The sequence below is a fragment of the Lytechinus variegatus genome, chromosome 8, assembly GCF_018143015.1.
Source record: "Lytechinus variegatus isolate NC3 chromosome 8, Lvar_3.0, whole genome shotgun sequence".
NCBI lineage: Eukaryota > Metazoa > Echinodermata > Echinoidea > Temnopleuroida > Toxopneustidae > Lytechinus > Lytechinus variegatus.
Window position 1 is genome coordinate 35,379,583 of NC_054747.1, and position 25,705 is coordinate 35,405,287.

Sequence of the window (25,705 nt, forward strand, 5' to 3'; positions counted from 1 at the left end):
AACACCTTTTCAATGATTAACATTGAAATAGTTTAATAAACTGTTTTAGCATCAATTCATCAAGTTGATTTGATTGAAAAGGGAGGTTTGCAAATATGTTTACTAACTCAAGTACCATTATGACATCATTGTCACTTGTATTCATCCAGTGCAGTCATGTCACTTTGGCGCAAGTCGAACTTTACATCACGGTAAAAATTACCTCCTGATTGTCCAAGCGTTTGGGAGAGTACATTTTCAGGTACATATATATTCATATAACAATTATGTTCCAATTAATATTTTTCATTAACTTGGGGATTAGTGAGGTGTCATTTTTTTATATACTTGTATCAATCAGCCTCTTTGTGAATCAGTTTTGGTCAAACAATGCTTTGCACACAAATGCATTGTGAATCACTCCCGCTTGAAAATTTGGAGCTCTACGATTTTTATTATTTCCAAAAATCCCTTTTTGCGATTCCTCCAAAAAAACAATTTTTACGATTCTCTTACCGGTTTCATCTTCTGTGAAGCTTTCAATTAGCAAATTACCAATGAAGAAGTTCTTGTTTTAGGAGTTTCATTATATTCCCAACATCTTTCTTCCCTAACCATTTTCACTAACGGCATGCAAACAACATCGCAAGTATCCTTACTCATCATGGAAAACCCTTTTCCCATCCTATCCAAAATCACTCGCCACCATTTCCCTCAAGACACACACACACGCGCGCGCGCGTGCACCCACCCTCTCTCTCACACACACCCATCCACAGATGCACGCCACTCAAACACATATACACACCCATCCACAGATGCACCCCACTCAAACACATATACACACCCATCCACAGATGCACCCCACTCAAACACATATACACACCCATCCACAGATGCACCCCACTCAAACACATATACACACCCATCCACAGATGCACCCCACTCAAACACATATACACACCCATCCACAGATGCACCCCACTCAAACACATATACACGCCCATCCACAGATGCACCCCACTCAAAACACATATACACACCCATCCACAGATGCACCCCACTCAAACACATATACACACCCATCAACAGATGCACCCCACTCAAAACATATACACGCCCATCCACAGATGCACCCCACTCAAACACATATACTTTTTTTCCATACTGTTTTATTCTGATTCCATGAACAAAAATATATAACATTTCAATTTAACATTTCAAAACACATAATATAATATTTTACATCTCATATTTTTGACTTTTTTCACTAACTTAATACAAACATAAATCATATATAACTTAAAGGAGAAACAATGAAATCAGTAATAAAAATGGTTGCAACCCACTCAAACACATATACACACCCATACACAGATGCACCCCACTCAAACACATATACACACCCATCCACAGATGCACCCCACTCAAACACATATACTTTTTTTCCATACTGTTTTATTCTGATTCCATGAACAAAAATATATAACATTTCAAAACACATAATATAATATTTTACATTTCATATTTTGACTTTTTCACTAACTTAATACAAACATAAATCATATATAACTTAAAGGAGAAACAATGAAATCAGTTATAAAAATGGTTGCAACCCACTCAAACACATATACACACCCATCCACAGATGCACCCCACTCAAACACATATACACACCCATCCACAGATGCACCCCACTCAAACACACCCTCAAAGGTGAAAATGTAAGTTGACGAAGTACTTCAGCTGCATGAAGAATTTTCTATACGCTTTTCCTCTTATATAGGCCAACCATGAATAGTGTTTGTTTTCTGTAAATACGTAATTGTCGGAAAAATGTCATCACTCTGAAACAAAGAATAGACCTTACGAAATTTGAGACATGATTGTAATAGAACGAAGACGCCAAGAGGGGCATAATCCGGATTCCCCTCAAAAAATAAAAGCAGTGGGTTGAGTTTCCTTTGCATTTTTTTTTCAGATTTGCAAATAACGCGTTAATTAATGCATAATCATGCTGTATAGTCTGTTTTGGTGTAGCTTGCTCCCCGAACATCAGTTCATGACCTTGGGTTCTTGACATTGATTGACACCTAAAGCATATCAATTGTAGACATACTTGAAATCATGATATGCTTTATCATCTCTGTGCCGCATGGAATCTTCCATACCTTGGTAATTTTCGTCCCTTAAAATGGTGCAAGGAAATAGCCGCAACAATGACAAAAAATAAGTGAAATTGAAACATTTCACTAAGAATATATTATGCAACAATTCAGCATATCTATAATTTGTGTCATACTATTTTTCTATTGTTCTGGTGGTGGTGGTGGGGGGGGGGGGGTTGCTCCAGTGCTATCCCTATGGTCCCATCCTTGGTAAATATCAAAGTTCTTGAAAGATATCAAACAAGTAGTTTGAGAGTCCAAAATGCTGCAGTCACGTCTGGCTGCAGTCATACCGGCGTGATCGATCCTGACTGACTCTATTTCTCACGTTATTTCTAATGACGTGTCACCGGTCGGTTGAGAATCAGTTTTGTCTCTGTGACTGCAGCATTATCATACCTTTACTCAAGAATATTGTATGAATTGAATACCTTATGATAGAAGTCTCTCTGGAGCTTGCACCATTCGACTGAATGACCTGGGACAAAGACTGAACATCACTTTGCGATCACGGGTGAAATCGAAATGGGGATTGAGGTTATGGGAATGTCGATGTCATTGACATCGTTGTTGGCATGGTTCACACTCGGATTCCTCATCCTGTACATATTGTAAGTATTGCTGGTAGGATTGCTAAAACTTTGAATACATTATACTTTCACAATAGTAACTGTTCGTCGTTTAGAATGAGCTCCCCGTGTCGTTGACACTCTTTTAGTTAAGAATTAACCACAACTTCTCGAGAAAAAACGTGATATCCTCAGAAATCTGGGGAAGAGCACTCAAATACAACGCTGTTAATGAATATCATACTTATCTCGTACATTTTTAACGTAGCGTATTTTCATTTTTGATTAAATGCTCAAGGCGCTAAGAAGAGAGCAAAACATAAAAACAAAGAGAATCAAGAGAAGTGCAAAAAGCTAAACCAAAAATGAGGAAAAATGACTGTCCTCAATCGACTAATCGTTGTTTTTCTGTCTTCTTTATAAACAAGAATTTTCTCGCATTGCGCGTCTAGAACAGACAAAGCACATTGTGCGTCTTATCCGGTAGAGGGTGCCCCTGTTTCCATTTTCCGTTTTCATATTCGCGTAATGGTACAGTGAAACTGTTTTCCTGCCCGAGGTAAATTTCATGAACTATATTATCTTATTATTATATTATTTGTCCATGGAGATTTGTAACGATTTAATATCACTTAGATTCCAGTGATCAAGCTGAACAAGCAAGGTTATTATACGAGGTATAAAAGCAAACTCTTACCATGGTCATATCGAAAATGAAATGTGCGTTGAAACTAAAACATCCTGCTAAGAACTCTTTAAATGGTTATCAATTAGACTTTTAAAATATAGATATCTAGATACCATATCATCATAACTTAGCGTTTTGCAACAAGCCTACAACATTGCGCTATATGTACACTGTAAAGATAAACACGTTTATGATAATCATTGACATAGCGTGTTTGCACAATACCAGTCTTTCATCGTGAGGGTTGAAATGTCATCAAATCTGTGCTAAATGCCGTCGTGAATCAATGAAAGAATTTTTGCACTACTTTGGAAAAGAGAAAAGACGACATATCGTTCTAACGGAATTTTTATCATTGTACTTAGTTCTCGCTTCCTCTGAGAAAATATTGAACATTTATTATGCCTGCAACACAATTCAAATATTTATTTTCAAATATTTATTTTCTTCAACTTAATGTTCTTTTCACTTTTTACAACGAGGCATATAAATCAATTTTAGTAAACAAACAAAGCGCATGAATACAGTATTTACAATTCTTGTGCACGAAAGAGGTGACGGTTCTCCTACGCAAGAAAAGATATAAGTTTTCTTCAAAAGTAATGTTTTTTCTTGTTTTAATGCTTAGGCTCTTAGAGCATAACTTTCAAGGATGCCTTCAAACATGACAAGGGCCCTGATTTTTAAACTTTGAAGTTATGATTTTGTTTGGTTGTTTAGGATGTTGATAAATTGATTTGTTGAGACATCAGGAACATGCAGGACCGATCTTGCGAGTTTTTGTGCACTTTTCAAGAAAGGAAACTAGAGATAGTTTTTGTGCCATGGAAGAACTTTCTTGTATATCATGTACATGGGGGAAGTAATGATACGATTACACTTCGTAATTCCGAATGTTCGTAATTCGGAAACACGTAAATTGCCTACACCTCGATGTTCGGTAATCCGAAAACAAAAAAGGGTTCGTTAATCGGAACAAAGTGGCGTAATTCCAAAGGTTCGTTAGTCCGAAAACGAAACGAGGTTCGTAATTCCGAAGGTTCGTTAATCCGAAACGAAATGTGGTTCGTAATTCCGAAGGTTCTTTAGTCCGAAAACGAAATGAACAACGAACCTCATTTCGTTTTCGGATTAACGAACCTTCGGAAAAACTAACCTCATTTCGTTTTCGGATTGTCGAACCTTCGGAACATTCGTCGATTATGCTTCTCAAAATGTTCATCTAATGAATGTGATATGATCTCCTCGATAATAATTTGTAAGTACATTGTCCATATGCACTCCTTTGGATGAAAACATGTCCAATCTAGATTTTTGCCAGCTCAGGCATCAATGAAAGTATATACATATCATCATTAGCATCTGCTCTTTCATCAAGTTTTCAAAAACTTTTTAAAATGGTATCTGCACCTGTTGTCTTTAACATCAATTAATTTGGTCATGTGTGACACAAATGGGACAAGTAAGATATCAATGAAAAGGCGATGAATCTCTCTTCTACATCCACGCAAAATAATTTCACAAAATTAAATATGCTTCGACTATCAGCTCTCTAGATACATGTATGTATACCTTATTCTCTGAAACGCACTTTCATATTATGTTCCTTTAGATATACCACCTTCTGGACCCACAGCTATTGGAAGAGGCGTGGAATACCTTACGTACCTGCTGTTCCTCTGTTTGGAAATCCAGTCTTTACATCGGTAAGTCTGGGTCCAATCTTGCAAAGAGTTAAGATTCATTCGACCAACCTTAACTATGGTAAGCCAGCTACATCAACATCTTAAATGCGTGTTTGATCAAATTAACTTCTAGATATGATGGATACTCATGCATTCAACGCTGTCTTGGCAATCCAATGTGCTCTTCTTTGCTCTCTGCTTACAATAGGGCATCGTGGAAAATTCCATGAGGAATACTAATTGCAATCGGGGATGTCCGTATAGTTTAGGTTTATTGGATAAATTACAATCCTTTGTAAGACGGTATCGTTTTCAGATCTCCAAGGTGATAAATTCTAACATGTCTAATAACAGAGGAAAGCGGTGGGAGGAAGGGGGTGGGACTAATACGCTTCTTGCTATGATACACTCTTAGTCCTAATTCTAAGACAAATTGGGGTAGTACCCCCATCACATTACGTTTTGAATGAACATAGCACAACTAGGGTCCTTTAGCCTCCGAATTATGTACTACACATATCACCAGACCAGAAGTAATGCTCATCACAATAGCATATTTCCCTTTTTATATTACCTATAGCTGCAGAGTCATGCGGGAATAATTTGTCTACACAATTGCAGGAGATGTTGAGCAAAGTGCATGCCTGACATGCTTTGTGCTGACGGCTTTTAACCTTGTTCAAAGAGATTTTGTTTGCTGTTAATCCATATCATTTGGAACCTCCTTGCTCTAACTTAAGACACCACATTCGAATCGTGAACTAACCAAGAAAAGACAGGTAGTGAAAACGAATGCAAATGCACTGCGCACGTGTGTAACAAAAGCGAAAATAAAACCCCAAAATCCCCCCGAAAAAAGTTGCAGGGGAAGACCAACAGTAAGTGAGTGACGTTTCGCACACTGGGTGAAATTTCAATTACACAGGTCCACGCTGGATGTTATAATTTTACAAGAATGTTCAATTCCACGGTAGACGGTATTTAGAAGTATGTTTAAGTGTGCGTTTCTGTGTTAATGCTTCATATCTATCTTTTTTGTATATAGCCGATTCCTCATAATTATGAGAGGTGGGGGAAAAAGCATGGAAAGGTTTACGGGTAAGTAGAAGAGTAATGATTTTTATGATAAACCTAACACCGTGAACATGATGAACATAATTTTAAAGGCAGAAAAGAGACAGCAATAAATCATAAATTCCTTATTAAATGAAAAAAAGTTATATTTCTTTTTTAATTCATAATTTCTTTGATGAATTTCGACCAAATCTTCATTTCAAAACTCATGATATTTTTTTAGTTAACATAACAATCAAGATAAAGGTAGCGGGCTTGATAAAGACGCTAAAATAATATATACTTATAACTAAAATTGCATGTTTATGTTCAGTATAGCAATCATTTCCCTCTTTTTGGGGTTAATAAAACCAGCTTGACACCATACGAGCGTCATATCACGAAAGCTCCTGCCTCCTGGGTGTAGATGCCCTTGGTAAAAGTCGGAAAAATACCCGGTTGTAATAATATTGGGTGGTATTCTATTAACTAAATTTAGGTTTAACTCTAGTTTAAACTAGAAATTCAAATCAAAGTGCTACAGAATGCTGGCTTCAGGATATTTGTCCCACGTACGTGGTAATTGTAATACACCAATGAATCGATTAAAACTAATTATGTTTTTAATATTCGTATTCTCCCATTCTTCTTCTTCTTCTTTTTTTTAGAAAGAAATTGGTTTTTGATAACCTTTTGCAGCAGGAAACGAATAAGTGTTAATTGTTGGATAAGCTGAAAACTGGTCTAAGGAAACCCAGGTTTAAATAAAACATGGCTGTCAGTAAATACCGTTATCTTATGTTACAGGACATTTGCATTCAGTACCCCCGTAATTGTCATCGCTGATCCTGAGATTCTTCGTCATCTTCTGGTCAAGAGCTTCAATAACTTCCATGACAGGGTCGTAAGTATTGGGAATGGGTTATCATTGTCTTCGAGGTGCCCATTGAAAAGATGAAGGAATTGCATGTCATATAACTGTGTCATTTCAGGACTACATTGATTTTGATTGGTTTCTGAGCCAAGTTTCCATGTTACTCGCCATAATGGAAAAGTTACAAATGTTGTCATCCTTCATGAAACACGTCCAATGCGTCTTGAAGTCGGGGAGGGGAGGGGGTGGGGGGGGGGGGGGAGGGGGGCGGTGACACAAATGTCACAAAGGTCTGAGCTCCTTGAATCCGGCTGACATATTTAAAATTATCCGGTAGGTTCGGTAAGGTAGGTCCTTATCCGGTTCCCGTCGTTGTGCGAAAAGTGCCTACTGACTGATCAGGATGAAGTCAGTGTCTATTTTCATATTTGCAAGAAACGAGTTCGAACTGTACTCAATAATAATAATATAAAGAAATTTAACCCTTTTAATTTCGAGCAGATTATTTGAACTAACTGATATTTACAATAATCCTAGATGCCGTCTTTCTACCCCATTTAGAGCTTTCCCTCAATTCCTGAGGAACTCCAAGGTATGGTTTCCATCGTTGAGGGCGAGCGCTGGAAGGAAATAAGAAATATCCTAACCCCGACATTCAGCGGTGCTAAAATGAAACAGGTCAGTAGGTCACGTGGCAAATTGTCACATTTTAACGGATAGGTTAGGGGGTTAACCCTTGGGCTATCAAGTGAAAAAAAAGATAATGAGCGTGATTACCCAAAGTGCATATAGAGTGTCACGTTTTCAGGTCGGAAAATAAAAAATTTTAGCTTGTGTTTCGCGCTTGCATGGATGGTTGAGTTATATGCCTATCCTGTTCATGATTGCTAAACATGATTAGAATGTCCCGTGTCAGTTAAAAAAAATAAAAACTTTTCAGTTCGCTATTCGCACTCGCGTTAATTATTTAGATATGTAACTACCCTGTTCATGGTTAAATTGCTTTGAATGCCCTGTTTAAAGATTAAGTAAGTAAAAAATCAGCTTGCACTTGTGATTGCCTTGATTAGTACAACGTGACCTCCCTTTAAAAAGTTATATTGTACATATGTACATATAAATTTTTTGGCGGGAAAAATCCGTGTTAAATGAATTTGGAGAATATTGATTAATGACAATGCGCACTTAGCCAGTAAGCCTTGCGCGTCTCATTTACCAAGCGTATGAAATGCATTGAATCTTAATTTTTATAGTGACGTCACCTTTTCTTGTCGCGTGCAAGGTTTGTCTGGCACATGTCCAACGGTACGAATGTTTGACACTCAACTAGCATTTGCTCGCTTACAACACGCTAAGCAGGACTTTATGAAATATAAAATTATTCCTCGTGCACGTCTATTAGGATAATTTTATATTTTCGGTATAAACTCACCACTTATTCTGAATTTCATTTAGTCAATTTAAAATTTTGTGTAATTTCCTGTTGGCATATTAGGCTAGAACGAGCTCTTCAATTTATAAATTCGTTGTGTTGATACATCCAGAGGTGGGAGAGCAATGTAAACAAATACAATTTATCGAAATCATTTTGCGTAATCTCTTTCAATATAGATGTCCGATCTTGTCAATACCGCCGCTGACAGTATGGAAATACAATTTATACAAAAAAAAAGTATGTAGTGTCAAAAGTAAATTAATTTAACCTTCAGTGAACATATGCTTCGAGTTTGCCAAGGAATGGAGGGGGGGACAATATGAGAGAATACATCTTAGGATTGATGATTAAATTAAGTATATGACATGTGTAATTTATATCCTGGAAGATGTAAATCCTAGAAGACCTGGATCTTTGTCAAAGAAAATCATGTAGGGAAAATTGAAGGCAAAAGGGGAAGGGGACGTAAAAGAAAAAGCTAGCTTGGAAATATTAAAGAGATGCCAGGCAAAAAAAAAATGAATGCTGCAAGATTGCACTGGATAGAGACAGATGGAAAACCATGACATCCAATCTCTTCAAAGAGAAGGAACATTGGTAAGGCAAGGTATATCCTGGAATCTCACCCTTGTATTGAAAAAAATATCTAAGCCTCATCGGACGCACTCAGAAGTCACTCAACTTTCTTTGAACACGATCTCGACATCGGTGATTCCTCATTGCGAACATGTTTGTAAAGATTAAAACGTTTCGTTAACCTATTATTATTCTTGTCTATTTCAAATTTACTGCAGCATCTTTGGAGCTTACGTGATGGACACCATTGGGAGCTGTGCGTTTGGTCTCAATATCGATTCCCAGTCGGACCCCAACAGTCCTTTCGTTACCAAAGCTAAAAAGGTCTTCAATTTCGACATAACCAGTCCATTCTTCATTATTGGAAGTAATCACTTTGCTATCATCCATACAAATTAGTAGCCGAGAACGAGGCCGAAAGTCCCGTCTGGAAAGAATACAGCGTTACACAGGGCATCACAGTGCGGTGCCTCGTGTGGTGACGGGGTTTCGTTTAGTGTCGGCATGTGTATCGCATAGTTTGGACACAGTGTTGCACATTGAACCACAGTGTGTCGTGTGACATGGCGTGGTCACATTGTGTAGACTAATTTGGTCGAATTGTGTCGCAAATAGTGGTGATGTTAATAATAATAAGAAGAACAACAACAACAACAATAATAATAATAACGGTATATTTACCCAGGATAGCCACCTCAGTTCCGAAAAATGTTCCCGCAGCGGGCTCTGCTAGTATTATTATCCGGCTAAGCTAGGGTACCTATTCAGGTGCACACAGCTTTTAAGGAGTTACTTCCTGCTAGTACCCATTTACCTCACCTGGGTTGAGTGCAGCACACTGTTGATGAATTCCTTGCTGAAGGAAATTATGCCATGGCTGGGATTTGAACCCACGGCCCTCTGTCCGGAGACTAATCCACTTTGCCACGACGCTCCCACTGTGTCAAAGTGTATCGCGCAGTGTGGTCACATTGTGTCGCATACTAGTAGTGTACAGCAGTGTGTCGCATAGAATGGTCCAGTGTGTCCCGTAGTGTGTCGAATAGTGTGTTCACATTGTTTTGTATAGTTCGATCACACTGTGTCACATAGTGTGGTTGTGGCATGTCGCATAGTGTAGTCACAGTGTGAACGACAATGTGAGATTATCTTAACCCTGTTAAATCAATGGTTTTTTTTTAATACGGATCAAATATTCGCATGGTGTACAATGGTGCATAGTGTAAGACTTTCTTTGCACCGTTAAATTTGAGCATTTTGACAGTGTGAATAATTTCTTCACATAGCCCATTACAATGAACACACTGTGTCATATGAACACACTGTGTTCTTAGACCTAGAATTACAATTATTTTCTAAACGTTATATCAATCCTTGCAAGTTTCGGATCCAACAAGTGTTTAATGCAACATTTGGACTCTCTTCCAAACTTAAACTGCTCATTTAAATTTTCAGATTTTAGCGTGTATTATCACATCGATTTCTCTGTTAAAGATTTGATTCCATCGCTGGGGAGGCTTTTCACACGTTTCAGGCTTGGAATGTTCATTTCTGGCGACGTGATCGATTTCTTCAAGGAGGTCACCGATAAAACCGTAGCCTTGAGAAAGAGCATCAGCACCGGATCCGATTCAAAGGTTTGTTTGCGTTTTAAATAAAGACACAAAAAAATGTTTTGTTTCTGGAAAATCATTACTTAATTATTTTGACATGCGGTCCATTTGATTAAAAAAGAAGAGTGAGAAACAAAGTCCAAAAGTTTGAAACTTCACAAAAGGAGAGGAAAACTTCAAATAAAGTCTTAAAACGCTTTAATTGATGAAGATAGAATACATAATGTCACGGAAGTTTCATTGAAATGCAATATAAATATGAAAGTAAAATGTATTTCCTTGTGTAAATCTAATTCACATTCACAATCCAGTGATATATACCATACGGAAGGTACATGTATGTATGTATGGATGTATATAAATCCAGATTCAATACACTTTTCTTTCAGAGAATTGACTTCCTGCAGTTACTGCTCGATGCGCAGAAGCAGGAAAACATCAACAAAGTTTACAAACCCGAAGAGGAGGAGGATGAGGACGACATTCATGCTGATTTGGACAAACATCACGATACCCAGTATCACTCAAGGGGTATGGGGAAGAAAAAGCCTCTGTCAGACAATGATGTCTTGGCTCAGGTAGGACATATTCTCCTCGTTGAGACAAATTTAAAAAAATCTAAATAACTATCAATCTTGTTTACTTTTATTTTGGAGAAACTACTAAACTAGCTCCAAAGATCAAATTATAACCTTATCCCTAAAATGCGTTTTCCCATGTTTCCCTCGTCATGACTCTATCAGAGCAGTGTAAGTGAAATCGTCCAGACGCAAGGAGATTCGGGCTAAAACCCAAGCAGTCCAATTCTCCTTTTCTCAGAATAGCAGAACTATCAAACTTCGTACTGTCATCATGTCAAGGGAATTGCAATGACAGCCTCGCTGCTGCTTTTGAGTAAAGACCTACCTATATGATAGAGTCATATAGAGTGTTTATGTTTAATTGTTCTTTTAAGGACACGTGTCAGTCATATATTATTTTCATCATCCGAATGGTATCACCAAGCTTGAACTACAACCTTATGAATAAACTCCTAACGTGTTTCATGTGGCCAAGACTGCATGTATGAACGGCAAGGTTTAGACAGTTGTATGCAACAGACCGCACATTTAATGAACAGTCCTTGCTATCATCTTTAATAAATGGGTCACACCCATCATAATTAAGATTGTAATTAAGTTTCCCGCCTTACCAATCCCATCTATAGGTACTTATCTTCTTCACCGCTGGTTCCGAGACTACCACCACTCTCCTCGGTTTCATCGCGTATTCTTTGGCCACCAACCCTGAGGTCCAGGAGAAGCTCATCCAGGAGATTGACAAGATGGCGCCCTCTCGTGATGACGTCGGGTATAAGTCGGTTGCCACTATGCCCTACCTGGATCAAGTGGTCTGTGAGACCTTGAGGGTGTTTCCACCTCTAGCAAAGTAAGAATAATTAATTTTCCTGCTCAAGCAATTATTCATTTCTTCTAATCATATTCACCATGTTCGCAGGTGTGAAGAGATGCCTCCACATACAGTTCAACCTTCCCTTTCTGCTTTAACAATCAAAACCGGAAGTCCTTTGCTTAATTGTCAAGACCAAAAGATCTTAAAATATCCCCAAAGTGTGAAAAAGACAGTCATGAGGTCTTGGTGGAAAAAGACATTTGCCTTAGCTATTATTAGCCCATTCCTCATCCCCAGTGGCGGATCGAGGTAGGGGCATGCACATCCGGTCCGTGCCTCTCCCGTTTAGAGAGGCAAGAAAACATATTAGGGGGATATATCAAGCGTAAGAGAGAGAGAGAGAGGTTGCTTGTAATTATTTTAAGTCCTGGATTCGTCTATGCCTCTTCCTCTTCTTTCAAAGCGTCTGAGTGTTTCATCGAATCTAAATTCCATTTAACAGTTCTATTAGAATTCACTGTAACAAAGGATTTCTCTTTATATTGCTACAGTTCAAATCGGATGTGTAACGAGACCTTTACATACAACGGCTTGACAATCGAGAAGGGTACTCAGGTCTTCATACCCATGTATACCATCCATCGCGACCCAGACTATTGGCCTGAACCAGAGAAGTTTATCCCCGAACGGTATATATCGCAGTAGGACAATTCCATAAAATGATTGAAATGTACATCCGACCCTCATTTTGCTCAAGACTTACTTCACATCATAAACTGACCAAGTCATGGTCCTTTGAGAACATTACAGATTGTCAAAAGGATACGAAATCAGAGAGAGAAAATTTCAAGAAGGTCCCACAAATAGGGGGTCGGACGTACATATTCTATGGAATTGCCCAGTAGCTTCATAGTGATTGACAATATTAATAACTAAGCTAATGTATACATAATGAATAGAGAAAGTGCCAAATGCTTTTCTAACCACATTAGATGATATAAGCACTGAAAGTTTTTATTAAGAGTTATCGTGATAGCCTTTGTTAAGTAGGCCACATTCACGTAGCCCTCTGGATTTTCATGTAGTTCTTTTAAGTATAAATTGGTATATATATTTTTCTGGTTCCCAGGCCCTAGGAACGATTTTTTAAATTTGAAAAGCAAAAAAAAAAGCCTAAGGTTTGCATTACAAGAAGAAGGTACTTTCTGCTACATTTTTCGATTGTTACCCATCTTCCAGAATCCCTGGGGGTGCTGTCTGTGGAGAATAAGGCACGAAGAACCCCAAAGGAAATTTTGGTGGGTGCTTCGATCACCACTCCGATCACCCCCACCTTCCAAGGGCCATGTTGGTTCCTGATTCAATTTATCATTATAGATCCGAATCAGAAAATCCAACCTAAAATTATTTGCATTTGTTCCACAATGCTTTTTGAGAATATTTTTTCGTGAACCAGCTTAAAGAAAACAGACATAGTAGTGCCCCCTTTAATGCATTTTGCAACCCGTTTCTTAGGAACTGATAATCAATCTGTATGGACATAGTAGAAAAAAACTTTTTCAACGTGTTATCGAAAGGAAAATTGAAACCGAGTAGAATGAAAACTTTTGACTTTGTGGGTTGTAGGGAGGGAGTGATGGGGCGGGGGTGATCAGCCCTTTAGACCTTAAGAGTTTCATTTACAAACTCGTTATTTTCAACAGATTTACCAAAGAAGCCCAGGCCAAACAGCATCCATTTGCTTGGCAACCTTTCGGTGCTGGTCCTCGCAACTGCATCGGGATGCGCTTCGCTCTCATGGAAACCAAGATGGCTGTCGTCCGCGTGCTTCAGAACTTCCGGTTTGAAACATGCGCTCAGACAGAGGTAAGTCATACCGCGGGGTAACTTATGGCGAGTGGCGATGAAAACAGAACCCCCGCACCTCTAAAAACGAACGAACACTAACAAATATCCATGTTGGATATAACACAGTGTCGCACGTACAGAGAGGTCAATAGTGTGAGCAAAGACTGTTAACACAGTGGATTATACGTGAAGACGGGACCCACTCTACTACAAGTAGTGTGAAAGTTCTTCCAAATTGAGGGAACGTAACATCTTTTTTTTTTTGAATAATATTTACATGCAGTGTTGAGTGTTCAAAGTGTGCCCTCTTTGTGGACTCTTTGTGAATAACGTGATGCCAAGAGCGCTGTCGAGAATATCGTTACAATTATAGGAGATTCACAATTTCAAATCTGAGCAAGTGTGGAGAGGACATGACTTACTAGTAAGAGACTATGGGAAGAAAACTGCCAATTTTCATTTATTTTTGCATAATAGTTTGTCTGTACGAAGCGACGACACACGTTCTAAGATCATGAAGATAGAGGCTTGATTTGATATGTAACCCGAACACGATTCTGTGGTGTCTAAATGATTATAAGATGTTGTACAAAATAACTTTACAATAACGTTTTTATTTTGTTCTTTTATTTCTTTTGAAATTAGATTCCACCGAAGTTCAACCGAAACGGTTTCCTGTCACCTCCAAATGGTATTACACTCAGAACAGTGGCAAGGGCGGACAAGGCTGCATGAAAAAATGCTCACAGTATTGGAATATACAAATATTGAATGGATCTGAAATGACTTAGTTTTTAGATTGAAAAGAAGACAATAAAAAATAAATATGCATGCGTTGTATGATCTTCATGATGTAAGCTAGATTAAACAATTTTTTGTAAATTAAAAATAAACATTAGTGATGCGTTGTATAATCTTCATGAGCTATAAGCTATATTAAAAGACTTAATAGGCTGCTCAAAGGCTAATAATGCAAAATATTGTGGTGTGTAACATATTCCGTATATATTAGGGCATATTGATAGTGTTTGCATCAACGAAACTACCATATCATCTTTTAACCTCTAAAAATAGAGAAACAGTTATGATTGTTTGTCTTTAGTGTGATGGTAGCTTTGAAATCTAGCAGTTGCAGTGTTTTTTTTCCGACAGATTACTATGTTTATAAGGAAAATAATGGAATGTAGTAAACACAATTTTCAAAGCCATTTCCTATTATGCACTTTTAGTTCATGTATGAACGAAAAAACTAGATTGGAGAAAAGTCGAAATAATAAATTGAATATATTTCCCAAATTAGTTAGTTATCTTGTTCTCAGAATCTCATGCATTTTTCAATGGTCACAATCTTTGCTCATTGTATTCATCAAAAGGTTCGTAACAGCCTGTAAGTATTCAATATGAAATCTAGAAAATTCTGAAAGGAAATGTTTTTCCTGGTCTGATGTTACAAATAGAAATATCTTTGTTCGTTTATACCAATATACTCATTGTAAAATATGAGACGCTTAAACTTTATAAACTATTATATAATTTCCTTGAACTGAAAAACACCAATCGCAAAATAATTGTGCATTGTAAATTAGCCCCTTTATATATGTAATTATGGATTAATCGATCAACCACTCATCGCGCAGTATCGATTATTTGAAAAACAACAACAAAAAAAACCCTCATCGCGCACTGGTTACCTTGTTTCCAGTTCCCACTATGTGCTTGCTTCGTGTAACGCGCTCTGCGCTAAAATTTTATGCATTGATCGATGTTGAAAAGCTTTATCAGTTGCCTGAAGATCGCACCTCACATAGGTTACGTGAAACTCTCAGTCATGTCAGTAGCAATAAATTTGATGAACCTCCAGTCAACCGTGTGGACTCGTATTATATATAAGAACACACATACACACTCACACAGATATATATATATATATATATATACACACGCACACACACACACACACACACACCCAGACACATTGTTAGCGATCGGAAGGCTCCAAAGACAGACAAGGAATGGAGTTTTAAGGGAAGGTAGAGTCGGGGAAAGAGAGAAAGAGTAGAGAGAGGGTGGAAGAGATAAGGAGAAGAAGAATGAATTGATAAAGAAAGGAAGCGGGGAGGGGGGGGGGGTGTTGCACCCACAAATGTAATAACGCCCACAAATGTAATAACGCCCACAAATGTAATAACACTTTACCCACAAATGTAATAACGCCCACAAATGTAATAACACTTTACCCACAAATGTAATAATTTCACCCACAAATGTAATAATGCACTTTACCCACAAATGTAATAATTTTTGATCGCCCACAAATGTAATAATGACTTTACCCACAAATGTAATAAATTTGAAGGGATTTTTGGCCAATCCGTTCTGAACTAAAATCGTATAGTAATGCGTTCATATAGCACAAAAGTGCAAAGTCTCTTTTCCTGACACGGTCAATTAACAAATTATAATATAAATCCAAAGTCTTTATTCCAGACCCGGTTGTTTCAAAAATAATAATATGAGCCCAAAGTCTTTATTCCAGACCCGGTTGTTTCAAAAATTATGATATAAGTACAAAGTCTTTATTCCAGACCCGGTTGTTTAAGAAATAATCATATGAGCCTAAAGTCTTTATTCCAGACCCGATTGTTTAAAAAATGATAATATAAGTCCAAAGTCGTTTCTGCAGACCCGGATGTTTAAAAAATTATAATATAAATCCAAAGTCTTTTTCCAGACCCTGTTGTTTCAAAAATTATAATATAAGTCCAAAGTCGTTTCTGCAGACCCGGATGTTTAAAAAATTATAATATAAATCCAAAGTCTTTTTCCAGACCCTGTTGTTTCAAAAATTATAATATAAATCCAAAAGTCTTTATTCCAGACCCTGTTGTTTCAAAAATAATAATATGAGCCCAGTCTTTATTCCAGACCCGGTTGTTTCAAAAATTATAATATAAGTACAAAGTTTTTATTCCAGACCCGGTTGTTTAAGAAATAATCATATGAGCCTAAAGTCTTTATTCCAGACCCGATTGTTTCAAAAATGATAATATAAGTCCAAAGTCGTTTCTCCAGACCCGGTTGTTTAAAAAATTATAATATAAATCCAAAGTCTTTTTCCAGACCCTGTTATTTCAAAAATTATAATATAAATCCAAAGTCTTTATTCCAGACCCGGATGTTTAAAAAACAATAATATAAGTCCAAAGTCTTTATTCCAGACCCGATTGTTTAAAAAATGATAATATAAGTCCAAAGTCTTTTCTCCAAACCCGGTTGTTTAAAAAGTTATAATATAAATCCAAAGTCTTCTTCCAGACCCTGTTGTTTAAAAAATTATGATATAAATCCAAAGTCTTTATTCCAGACCCGGTTGTTTCAAAAATAATAATATAAGTCCAAAGTCTTTATTCCAGACCCGATTATTTCAAAAATGATAATATAAGTCCAAAGTCTTTTCTCCAGACCCGGTTGTTTCAAAAATTATAATATAAATCCAAAGTTTTTTTCCAGACCCGGATGTTTAAAAAAATTGATATAAATCCAAGGTCTTTTTGCAGACCCTGTTGTTTCAAAAATTATAATATAAATCCAAAGTCTTTATTCCAGACCCGGTTGTTTAAAAAATAATAATATAAGTCCAAAGTCTTTATTCCAGACCCGATTGTTTCAAAAATGATAATATAAGTCCAAAGTCTTTTCTCCAGACCCGGTTGTTTAAAAAGTTATAATATAAGTCCAAACTAAGATACGATAACAATGTTCCGGTGGAATAAAAATGAGAATCGAGCTTAGTCTTCTCTCCAGACCCAGTTAATTAAAACAAAAAATATAAATAACTCCAAATCTAATACCAAGCAATCCTTGCACCTAAGAACATGTTTTTAAAAAGAATGTTGTTGTCTCACCTGCGAAGCAAAGTGAGACTATAGGCGCCGCTTTTTCGACGGCGGCGGCGTCAACATCAAATCTTAACCTGAGGTTAAGTTTTTGAAATGACGTCATAACTTAAAAAATATATGGACCTAGTTAATAAAACTTGGCCATAAGGTTAATCAAGTATTACTGAACATCCTGCATGAGTTTCATGTCACATGACCAAGGTCAAAGGTCATCTAGGGTCAATGAACTTAGACCATGTTGGAGGATTCAACATCGAAATCTTAACCTGAGGTTAAGTTTTTGAAATGTCATCATAACTAACCCCTATAGGCGCCGCTTTTTCGACGGCGGCGGCGTCAACATCAAATCTTAACCTGAGGTTAAGTTTTTGAAATGACGTCATAACTTAAAAAATTTATAGACCTAGTTCATGAAACTTGAACATAAGGTTAATCAAGTATCACTGAATATCCTGCATGAGTTTCACGTCACATGACAAAGGTCAAAGGTCATTTAGGGTCAATGAACTTTGGCCGAATTGGGGATATCTGTTGAATTCCCATCATAACTTTGAAAGTTTATGGATCTAACTCATGAAACTTGGACATAATAGTAATCAAGCATCACTGAAAATTTTGTGCGAGTTTCAGGTCTCATGATTAAGGTCAAAGTTCATTTAGGGTCAATGAACTTTGGCCGAATCGGGGGTATCTGTTGAATTACCATCATAACTTTGAAAGTTTATTGGTCTAGTTCATTAAACTTGGACATTAGAGTAATCAAGTATCACTGAACATCCTGTTTGAGTTTCAGGTCACATGACCAAGGTCAAAGGTCAATGAACTTTGGCCCAATTGGGTGTATCTGTTGAATTACCATCATAACTTTGAACGTTTATGGATCTGATTCATGAAACTTGTACATAAGAGTAATCAAGTATCACTGAACATCCTGTTCGAGTTTCAGGTCACATGATCAAGGTCAAAGGTCATGTAAGGTCAATGAACTTTGGCCATGTTGGGTTTTTGTTGAATAACCATCATATCTCTGTAAGTTTATTGGTCTAGTTCATAAAAAGTGGACATAAGAGTAACCATGTATCACTGAACATCTTGTGCAAGTTAGAGTGGTATTCAAAGTCAGCACTGCTGCTATATTGAACCGCGTGATGCAGGTGAGACGGCCAGAGGCATTCCACTTGTCTTTATTCCAGACCTAATTATTACAAAAATTACGAAAATCTAACATAAGAACTTATCATATTCTCTTGGAATAACATGAGTTGTAAAACGTACTCTTTCCTCCAGACCAGGTGATCTAAGAAATGAATTAAAAAAGAAAATCAAATCTAAAACCAGTTTTCAAAAATTACACCCAGTAAAAAACATGTCCGTACCCCACACCCAGATTCTTTTGTATAATAATACTAAGACCCCTACAAAACATTGTAATTATGCATTTGCAAAGAAAACGTCCATTTTCCAGACTTGGTTATTATTTAAAAATAAAATTGTCTAAAACAAATACCCAATAATCTAACTACTGTGGAATAACGTGTGTGTGTGTGTATTTGAGTTTTGTCAGACGTGTATCAATCAGATATGATTATTTACGTCTGGGACCGACCTTTAACGTCACCATCCGAAAGACGTGACCAGGGCTCGAACCTCGAACCTCTGCATCAATTTGTAACTTCCCCACAGCTTTGATTACAGGCGCACGCCACAACGCCCAGTTATGGAGATCGATTGTAGACTTTCTTCCAGACACAATTATTTCAAGAATAAAAAACAATAAAACCCAACCCCCAACAGCGAATCTAAGAACAAACAATCCTCCAAATTAAGACCAAGTACAAAAGCACATGTTTAGAGCGTTGTCTCTATTCCAGACCCAGTCATTTAGAAATTAATTCAAACAATCTTAAAAACATAAGACTTTGTCATATTCTTATTCCTGTTGAATAACATTATTATTATGCTTAGACCTTCGTCTAGACCCAGCTATTTATAAGATAAACAAATATTTAAAAAAATCAAAGCTAAGACCAATCTTTAAAATTAAACCAAGTTAAACACTTGGGTTTAGAGAGTTGTCTTTACCCCACATCCAGTTCTCTTAAAATACAAATTAAGCAAAAGATTAATCTAAAAACTTAGACACCAGCATCTTCCAAACTATAAAACCCTGTGATAAGGCATACCGTAAGTTGGTATACAACTTGTTTTTGTTTGATGGAAGTGAAATAAATAAAATTGAATTGAAATGAATACCACAAAAACATCAAATTAATAAAAGGAGTAAATATTCAGATCTGAATGGTACGCGCCTTAAAAACCCAAAATAACAACAACAACGTTATTCTACATCAATGATATTGTGGCGTCTTGGTTAATATTGTTTGTCTGTTTTTATCGTTTCTAATAATTTCCTATTTTGAAATAACTGCATGGGTCTAGAGCAAAGACTACACCATATTTAAAGACTGGGCGTTGTGGCGTGCGCCTGTAATCCAAGCTGTGGGGAAGTTACAAATTGATGCAGAGGGTCGAGGTTCGAGCCCTGGTCACGTCTTTCGGATGGTGACGTTAAAGGTCGGTCCCAGACGTAAATAATCATATCTGATTGATACACGTCTGACAAAACTCAAATACACACACACACACACACACACTGGTCGTTGTGGCGTGCGCCTGTAATCCACACACACATACGTTTGCCCCCTGGAAAGATTAAACCTCAAGCCTAACTCCGTAACTCTGGTACGGGTGTGGGAGGGGGCCCTTCTTTCTTTGCCTGTCTCTCTTTCAGTCATTTCAAATCAGTTTTTTTTCCTACATGTATCTTATCACTTCTTGATCACATAAATGCTCTCTCTCTCTCTCTTTACTTACTTAACGGGTCAATATAGCCCCAGAAAATATATCTTAGGCCACTGAGATTATTGGAATTGTAACTAATAAAAAGAAATGCTTAATATATTACAAATGGTGCTTGGTACACTGAAAATTTAAGATACCGAAGAACTTCTTAAAACTTTATCCCCTCTTGCTAGAATGATTTTCTTTTATATAATATCTCATGGATCGTCGATCAACAACCTTATCGTTTACGGGAAGTAATCCCCATATTGTGTGCTGATATCTTATTCCTAAGTTTTTTTTGTTTTATATGTATTTAAAGGTTTTGTGTTTTTTTTCATAAAAAAAAGAATGAATATACAAGAAATAATAATAATAAACAAGTGGAATGCCTCTGACCGTCTCACCTGCATCACGCGATTCAAAATAGCAGCCGTGCTGACTTTGAAAACTACTATAACTCGCACAAGATGTTGAGTGATACTTGGTTACTCTTATTTCCACGTTTTATGAACTAGACCAATACACTTACTGAGATAGGATGGTAATTCAACAAATACCCCCAATGTGGCCAAAATTCATTAACCTCACATGACCTTTGACCTTGAACATGTGAGCTGAAACTTGCACAGGATATTCAGTGATACTTTATTACTCTTATGTCCAAGTTTCAAAAGTCAGATCAATAAACTTGCAAAGTTATGATGGTAATTCAACAGATACACCCATTATGGCCAAAGTTCATTGACCTTTGACCTTGGTCATGTGACCTAAAATGCACACAGGATGTTCAGTGATACTTGATTACTCTTATGTCCAAGTTTTATGAACTAGACCAACATACTTTCAAAGTTATGATGGTAATTCACAAAAAAAAAAAAATTCGGCCAAAGTTCATTGACCCTAAATGACCTTTGACCTTGACCATGTGACCTGAGACTTGCCCAGGATGTTCAGTGATACTTGATTACTATTATGTCCAAGTTTCATGAATCAGATCCAAAACCTTTTTAAGTTTTGATTGTAATTCATCAGATACCTCCAAATCGGCAAAAGTTAATTGACCCTAAATGACCTTTGACCTTAGTCATGTGACGTAAAACTCATGCAGGATGTTAAGTGATACTTGATTAACCTTATGTCCAAGTTTAATGAACTAGGTCTATATATTTCCTAAGTTATGATGATATTTCAAAATCTTAACCTCAGGTTAAGATTTTGATGTTGATTCCCCAACATGGTCTAAGTTCATTGACCCTAAACGACCTTTGACTTTTGTCATGTGACATGAAACTCTGTTAGGATGTTAAGTAATACTTGATTAACCTTATGGCCAAGTTTCATGAACTAGGTCCATATACTTTCTAAGTTATGATGTCATTTCAAAAACTTAACCTTAGGTTAAGATTTGATGTTGACGCCGCCGCCGTCGGAAGCAGCGCCTATAGTCTCACTCTGCTATGCAGGTGAGACAAAAAGAAGTAATAAAAATAATACTAAATAAAGTTGTTAAACATGGAATGGAATGGTTATTCCCTCTTGTTAGAATGTTTTTCTTTTATATAATATATCATAGATCGTCAATCAACAACTTTATCGTTTTCGGGAAGTAATCCCCCTATTGTTTACTGATATATTATTTCTCAGTTTTTTTTTCATATGTATTTTAATGATTTGTTATTAAGGTTTTTCATAGAAAAGAGGAAGGAATATACAAGAAATTATTTTTTTTAAAGGACAAGTCCACCCCAACAAAAACTTGATTTGAATAAAAAGAGAAAAATTTCACAAAACAGTTATATGCACATCTCGGTCGGTATGCAAATGAGGAACTGATGACATCACTCACTCACTATTTCTTTTGTATTTATGAAATATTTTTATTTTCTCGTCATTGTCATGTGAAATGAAGTTTCATTCCTCCCTGCAACACGTGGAAATTTATTATTTTAACATTTTGTGATTTAGGCAACGAGGTCCTAATTGAAATTGAAATAATGTATAATTCAAACAATGAAAACCAAAATAAATAGTGAGTGAGTGACATCATCGACTCTCTCATTTGGATGAAGCTGGCTCGTTCATATAACTATTTTGTTAAAAATAAACAAAACTTTGAAATGTCATAACTTTCTTATTTTACATCCGATTTTGATGAAATTTTCAGCATTGTGCTTGTCTGATTTCTCTCTATTGATTCAAATCAACATTTTTCTGAAGAGGACTTGACCTTTAATGGTTGCAGGGTCTTTGTTTTGTTGTTGTTGTTGTGTTTTTAATGACTTTTATAACTGGGTCTGACAGAAAGACTACGCTACAGTTTCATGTTATTCAGCATAAAAAGGATCGTGGGTCTTTGTTTTTTTATGATTATTATAATTTTTGAAATAAATGGGTCTGGAAAAAAGACTTTGGACTTATATCATAATTTTTTGATTAACCGGGTCTGGAAAAAAAGATTTCGCATTTTTGTGCTATATAAACACATTACTATAAAGTTTCAGCTTTTAGTTACCGGATCTGGAGCAAAGCCTATGCTTGATTTTCAATTTACCATTATCGTCTGGAGAAAAGACTAAGCTCGATTCTCATTTTTATTCCACTGGAATATCATTAATGTATCTCATTTGGGACTAAAATTATAATTTTTGAAATAACCGGGTCTGGAAAAAAGACTTTGGATTTATATCATGATTTTTTAAACACCCGGGTCTGGAAAAAAGATTTTGGATTCATATCATGATTTTTGAAACAACAGGGTCTGGAAAAAGACTTTGGACTTGCATTATTATTGTTTAAACAACCGGGTCTGGAATAAAGACTTTTGATTTATATTATAATTTTTGAAACAACAGGGTCTGCAAAAAGACTTTGGATTTATATTATAATTTTTGAAACAACCAGGTCTGGAATAAAGAATTTGGGCTCATATTATTATTTTTGAAACAACCGGGTCTGGAATAAAGACTTTGGGCTCATATTATTATTTTCGAAAGAACCGGGTCTGGAAACAACCGGGTCTGGAATAAAGACTTTGGACTGATATTATTATTTTTTAAACAACCGGGTCTGGAATAAAGACTTTTGATTGATATTATAATTTTTGAAACAACAGGGTCTGGAAAAAGACTTTGGATTTATATTATAGTTTTTGAAACAACCGGGTCTGGAGAAAAGACTTTGGACTTATATTATCATTTTTGAAACAATCGGGTCTGGAATAAAGACTTTTGGATCATTTGATTATTTTTTAAACAACCGGGTCTGGAATAAAGACTTTGGACTTATATTATTATTTTCTAAACAACCGGGTCTGGAATAAAGACTTTTCATTTATATTATAATTTTTGAAACAACAGGGTCTGCAAAAAGACTTTGGATTTATATTATAATTTTTGAAACAACCGGGTCTGGAATAAGGACTTTGGGCTCATATTATTATTTTTGAAACAACCGGGTCTGGAATAAAGACTTTGGGCTCATATTATTATTTTCTAAACAACCGGGTCTGGAATAAAGACTTTGGGCTCATATTATTATTTTTGAAACAACCGGGTCTGGAATAAAGACTTTGGGCTCATATTATTATTTTCTAAACAACCGGGTCTGGAATAAAGACTTTGGGCTCATATTATTATTTTTGAAACAACCGGGTCTGGAATAAAGACTTTGGATTCATATTATAATTTGTTAATTGACCGTGTCAGGAAAAGAGACTTTGCACTTTTGTGCTAAATGAACGCATTACTATACGATTTTAGTTCAGAACGGATTTGCCAAAAATCCCTTCAAATTTATTACATTTGTGGGTAAAGTCATTATTACATTTGTGGGCGATCAAAAATTATTACATTTGTGGGTAAAGTGCATTATTACATTTGTGGGTGGAATTATTACATTTGTGGGTAAAGTGTTATTACATTTGTGGGCGTTATTACATTTGTGGGTAAAGTGTTATTACATTTGTGGGCGTTATTACATTTGTGGGCGATTATTACATTTGTGGGTGTAACAGGGGGATGATGGGGTAAGGGGATAGAAAAGGGGTACAGAGAAGAGGGGTAGAGATAGACGCAGGGGTGGATATCTCTCCCGAAAGGTAGGACGTACAGGGGGCTCGAAAATTTGACAAGCAAAAAAAAAAATGGTATCATCCCAAAAGTAAGGTCATCTCATTTTTGAATGATGTAGTTCTTCCATCATAAAAGACCAAAAAATAGTAGGGGACTTTTTATATTGTGTCCCCCTATCTATTTTGAGTAGGGGGGGGGGGCACCTCCCCCTGTCCCCCTAGACAGAGACTGACAGACATATTGGATGGATTATATAGACATACATACTGGCAGAGAGAGAGTTAAATAGACTGAAAGGAAGAGAACGAGAATAAGTTTCTTTGGGAATCAGTTTCGTTGCGAACAAGTTGGCTGAAGATGCTCCTGGTGTTCATGGTAAACCCACATTCTAATGTTGTACAAACTTTCTTTATGCCTTTTACTACTGCATAGTCCTATATATGTAAACTGTTTGTTTCCCGTTAAAATGTAATTGGGAAAATGTCATTCTGAAACTAAGAATAAACATTACGAAATTTAAGAGATGATTGCAATACAAATTTGTAGAGGGAAGAGGCCAAGTAGGGCATATCCCGGTCTCACCTAAAAAGAAAAAAAAATATGGGTGATTGATTTTCTTTGCATTTAGTCACGTTTGGAAATAATATTCCTGCGTTTAATGCAAAACTATGCAGTGTTTTTTCTGTTTGAGTCAACTTGATTTCCCGAGCATCGGTCTACACCATTGGGTTCTTGACATTGATGTAAAAACCAAGTCATTTATAGACCTATTTAAAATCATGATATGCTCCATTAGCTCTATGCCGCTGCATGGAATCTTTCTTATCTTGGTCCTTTTCGTCCTTTAAAAAATGGTGCAAGGAAACAGATAAAAGAATAGAAATTGAAGTGAAACATTATTATGCAACGATTCAGCATATCCAAATTTCTTCTTAAAAATATTTTTTTTCGGTGGGGGGGGGGGGGCTGCTCCAAATGCCTCTTTTTTGGACCCATCCAATGTAAATATCAA

The 25,705-nt window shown here is 36.5% G+C and overlaps 1 pseudogene; it reads left to right on the forward strand.

Moving 5' to 3' along the window:
* The first annotated feature begins 2,592 nt into the window (after window positions 1-2,592).
* Window positions 2,593-15,208, forward strand: LOC121420843 (annotated as a pseudogene).
* Window positions 15,209-25,705: the final 10,497 nt, after the last annotated feature.